The sequence below is a fragment of the Herpailurus yagouaroundi genome, unplaced genomic scaffold, assembly GCF_014898765.1.
Source record: "Herpailurus yagouaroundi ecotype Mexico unplaced genomic scaffold, PumYag 195, whole genome shotgun sequence".
Classification (NCBI taxonomy): domain Eukaryota; kingdom Metazoa; phylum Chordata; class Mammalia; order Carnivora; family Felidae; genus Herpailurus; species Herpailurus yagouaroundi.
Genome location: NW_024412426.1, coordinates 5,007,253 through 5,011,941, shown reverse-complemented (window position 1 = coordinate 5,011,941; position 4,689 = coordinate 5,007,253). Strand labels below are relative to the sequence as shown.

Genomic DNA, 4,689 nt, shown 5'->3' with positions numbered 1-4,689 from the left:
TTTAGCTTCTATTCATTTCTCCACGCAAAGAAGCATGAAACATACAACCAAAAGTGGAATTGGTGTTATCAACTCATCCCCCCCTCCTTCTCTTTGCTGTTCTTCTGGTGCCATCTTTTTTTTTTTTTAATGTTTATTTATTTATTTTTAAGAGAGAGAAAGAGAGAGAAGATGAGCAGGGGAGGGGCAGATAGAGAGGGAGACAGAGAACCCCAAGCAGGCTTCATGCTGTCAGTGCAGAGCCTGACAGGTGGCTGGATCCCACAAGTTGTGAGATCATGACCAGTGTCGAAACCAAGAGTCGGATGCTTAACTGACTGAGCCACCCAGGTGTCCCTTTTCTGGTGCCACCTTGAACTCCATCTCCTCAATAAGGTCTCCTTGGGCACCCCAAGACTGGCAACTTTATTCCTGGCCACACCTAGAGCACTCTGTCTGGAGCATGCCCCCTTGATGTGCCAGATGTTGTTACCAGACAATGTGCTTGGAGGGGAGAGACAGAGTTTCAGTCAGCTTTTATTCCCACAGTTACCAAAATAGTATCAATAAATATTTATTCGATAAATATTGATCCATCTAAAACCTTAGCTTCTAAAGAACCAAATCTTTATTACTTACTTTGTGAGATAAATCATAACAAAATAAAAATTATTAAACAAGAATTCGTGGACACTGTCTCTAGACAAGTTAGTGGGAAGTCAGTCAGAATTTGAGCTGGGTGGAAGTTGGTGGGGGAGGGGAGAGCCATAGCAAAACAAATGAAGAAATCCATGCCAGTCTATCTGGTTCCAATTTCTGGGCATTCTCCCATCCTAAGCTAGCCCCAAGCCCCTAATCACCATGATAAGCAAAAGATTTCATCTTCTTCTAAGAAGAGAAGGTATGACTTCAAGGTAGGCAGTAGTGCAGCGAAGGGTTGGGATCAAACCCTGGGAATCATCTACTGTCAGAGTGGTTGGAGCCCACGAGATTCTCTTAGTCCAACTGCCATATTGAAAAGATGAGAAGAATGAACTTCAGAGAGAATAAATAACTCTCTAGTCCATGGAGTTGATCCTGGGCAAAATGGGGATGAGAGTCCAAGTGTCTGACCCCTGATTCTAGATTTTGAACTATCTAAGTCATTTAACTAGACCTCTTTAAGAAAAATGATATTAATAATCAGAGTGAACATCTCGAACTAATCTATCAAAAGCTGGAGACTTACTAAGTGAGCTTTTTTTTGAAACCTACCTGTAACATACAGGTAACCCAGGAAAGGGATGGGAACGTAAAATATTAACAAAGCTGTGAAGTGCACAGCTGAGAACTAGTTAGCAATATCCAGTAAAGTTGGAGATACATATTCACTTTAATCTGGTGATTCCACTGCTAGGTATAGAAACTCCCATACACATGCATGAGAAAAATTCATTACTGAAAATTACATTAGAAATAACAACCAAAAGATAGCCCTGTTAAGAGGTCAGGTTCCACAGGAAACAGTCTTGACATGGGTGTCTGTCCAGAAGGGTTTTAGGTAGGACCCTTGGGAGCAACACCTGTGAGAGTAAGGGAAGCAAGACTGGGCCAAGAGAGAGGTTGAAAGTCCCTGCAGAAATAACAGAGGTCTCAGCCAAGCCTACAGAGAGCTCTGCATCTGGGGTTGCCTCTTCAGTTTGGACCAAATCGATGCAAGAAGTCCACGACTTTTTACCCCTCACTGACAGTCACTGGGATGTGAGCTGGCCTGGGAAGGGGTGTGACTTTGGGTGAACAGCTTCCTTTGCCAGAGGTCAATAACTAAAGAAAGACTCTGCTGTGAACCATGAGCAACCAACATCCCTTGTGTCGGGGAGAATGAACGTCTTGGTAATTGGTTGGCACATCATGGTGTCCACTATAGCACTCCTCTACCTGCAAAAAAATATGCAGCCAGTAATTTAAATGCAATTCAGACCAAAAAAAAAAAAAAAAAAAAAAAAACTAAGATAAAAGAAGAAATCAATGTGCAAATAACAAATTATTTTGATACTTGAACTAATTAAAAATCGAGAAAAGTTAAAATCAATAAACCAAATAAAGCAGAAAGAATTAATAAAGTTAAACCCAGAAATTAATGGAAGATAATATTTTTTAAAGGCATTGATTCATAAAACTAAGAACTAAGACTTTGGAAAACCAAAAAAATTAACTGGCTGAGTCTAATCAAGAAAAAAAAGAAAGCTACAAATGAATGGGAAGGAGAATTAACCACTGATAAAAATTTTCAATTATCAGAAAATATTATGTACAATGTTATGCCAATAAATTTGAAGCCTAGATTTAAAATGATGATTTTAGGGGTGCCTGGTTGGCTCAGTCGGTAAGCGTCCGACTTCAGCTCAGGTCATGATCTCACGGTCCATGAGTTCGAGCCCTGCATCGGGCTCAGTGCTGACAAGTACAGCACAAGAAAATAATAATAATAAGCCAATATCACCTGCAAACAGATGTACAAAAGCCCTAACTATAATTAAAAATTATATTTTTAATTTTAAAAATATTAAAAATAGTGATGAACCATAATCAAGATAGTTTTATCCTACAAATGTAGGATGACTGAAGCTTTAAATATCTATTAAAGTAACCCATTGCATTAATATATTAAAGGAAAAACTCAATCTAATTATCTCAATAGGTGCCCCGCAAATTAAACACCCATTTAATAAAGTTAAACCCAGAAATTAATGGAAGATAATATTTTTTAAAGGCATTGATTAATAAAACTAAGAACTAAGACTTTGGAAAACCAAAAAAATTAACTGGCTCAGTCTAATCAAGAAAAAAAAGAAAGCTACAAATGAATGGGAAGGATAATTAACCACTGATAAAATTTTCAATTATCAGAAAATATTATGTACGATGTTATGCCATTTATACTGTTGATTACTTATGAAATAGAGTATTACAATGGCCCACAACAATTTGGGGCGCCTGGGTGGCTCAGTTGGTTAAGCGTCTGACTTTGGTTCAGGTCACGATCTCACGGTCCATGGGTTCGAGACCCGTGTCAGGCTCTGTGCTGAAAGCCCAGAGCCTGGAGCCTGCTTCGAATTCTGTGTTTCCCTCTCTCTCTGACCCTCCCCCACTCTCTCTCTCCCTCTGTCTCTCAAAAATAAACATTAAAAAAATTTTTTTGAATGACCCACGACAACTTAAAATGGCCAACACAATCTAGCCTCCTGTTATCTGTGACTCCACCTTTTTCTAGCTCACTGGATAGAGGAAACAGAGAATAGCATTAATGGTTGCCACAGTGATTGAAGTCTACAGGGTAAGAGAAGAGGAAGCTTTAAAAAAACAAAGCCCCCAAAACCTGCATAATATTTACCTTGAATTTTGTCCAGCTCTTGAGGGTAGAACTTCAAGGATCTCAGCCACCGGGAGGCAAGTTGCTGAGCAGAGATTTCAGAAGCCGTATACGGCTGGGGAGATGCTGAAGCCCATATCTTGCCAGAGTGGATAGATCCTGATGAAAATCTTGGGATCTCAGTACCATAGTTTTACCAAATCTTACAGTGGACCAAACTTGGGAAAAGCTACACGGGATTCCTCTGTACTCTTTCTTACATGATCTCAATATAAAAAGTTTAATGTTTAAAAATCAAGGCATAAAGAAATGTTCTCTGAGAAGCCAAAGCTGAAAAAACCTGAGCAAATATATTGATCAGCGCTTCTGGACTACAAGATATACTCAAGGAAATTCCACAGGCTAAAGATGATCCCAAAGGAAGCGCAGAAGTACGAGGAGGAATCAAGAATTCCAGAAAAGGTAATTGTGACGGTAAGCAGAAAAGGCATTTTAAAGCAAAAATAGTAATAATGTCCAAAATAAAGACACTACCACCACCAACAACAACACATATATCCTAAACCAAGTAATTCCGCATCTTAGTATCTACTCTGGAGAAACACTCATGTATGCAGGTAAAAGCAGGCAATGAGATCATCATAAATTCACATGCAATTGTAAGGAAATTCATTACAACTTTAACAGTAGCAACAATTTGAAAGAAATATGAATATCCATAAATATGAGGCGGCTAAATTATGTCGTGTACACACAATGAAAAATGATGCAGTGGTTTAAAAAAGTGGGGTTATATCTAATTGTGCTAACATGGAAAGAGTTTTTTTTAAAAAAAGCAAGTCATAGAAATATCTGTATAGTATGATACCATGTATGTAAAACATAATTTTCTAGAGTATGTATACATACATGAAACACTTTTGAGTGCTTACTGTATAATCAGACATTATTGTAAGTGCCTTACACAAATTACTCTTTTAATCCTCAAGAGAGCCCTATGGAGTAGGTACTATCATTGTCCTCATTTTTATGGGGGAATAAATCGAACATAGAGGTAACCAGCTTGCCCAGTTACTAGGTCGCTCAGTCGCTAATGACAGGACTAGAATTCAAAGCCAAGAAGATGGGCTCCAGAATCTGTACCATTCCAATAATGCCTGGGGGGAAATGCTGAAAAGACACACTCCCACTTGTCATGATGGGCATAGGGTGATATATGGAAGTGTTGAATCACTATATTGTACCTGAAACTAATAGGACCCTGTATGGTAACTAACTGGAATCAAAATTAAAATTAAAAAAGATGTGCTCCCAATTTTTAACAGTGGCCACCTCTGCCCAGAAAAATGGATTTGGGG

At 38.6% G+C, this 4,689-nt stretch overlaps 1 long non-coding RNA gene across 1 annotated transcript; it reads right to left on the bottom strand.

The window, feature by feature from the left end:
• Positions 1-537: 537 nt before the first annotated feature.
• Positions 538-3,466, bottom strand: LOC121011686 (uncharacterized). The gene is made up of 2 exons (XR_005781695.1): positions 3,353-3,466; positions 538-1,896 (listed from the first exon to the last, which is right to left on the bottom strand). It is a non-coding gene; the product is annotated as an uncharacterized LOC121011686 (long non-coding RNA).
• Positions 3,467-4,689: the final 1,223 nt, after the last annotated feature.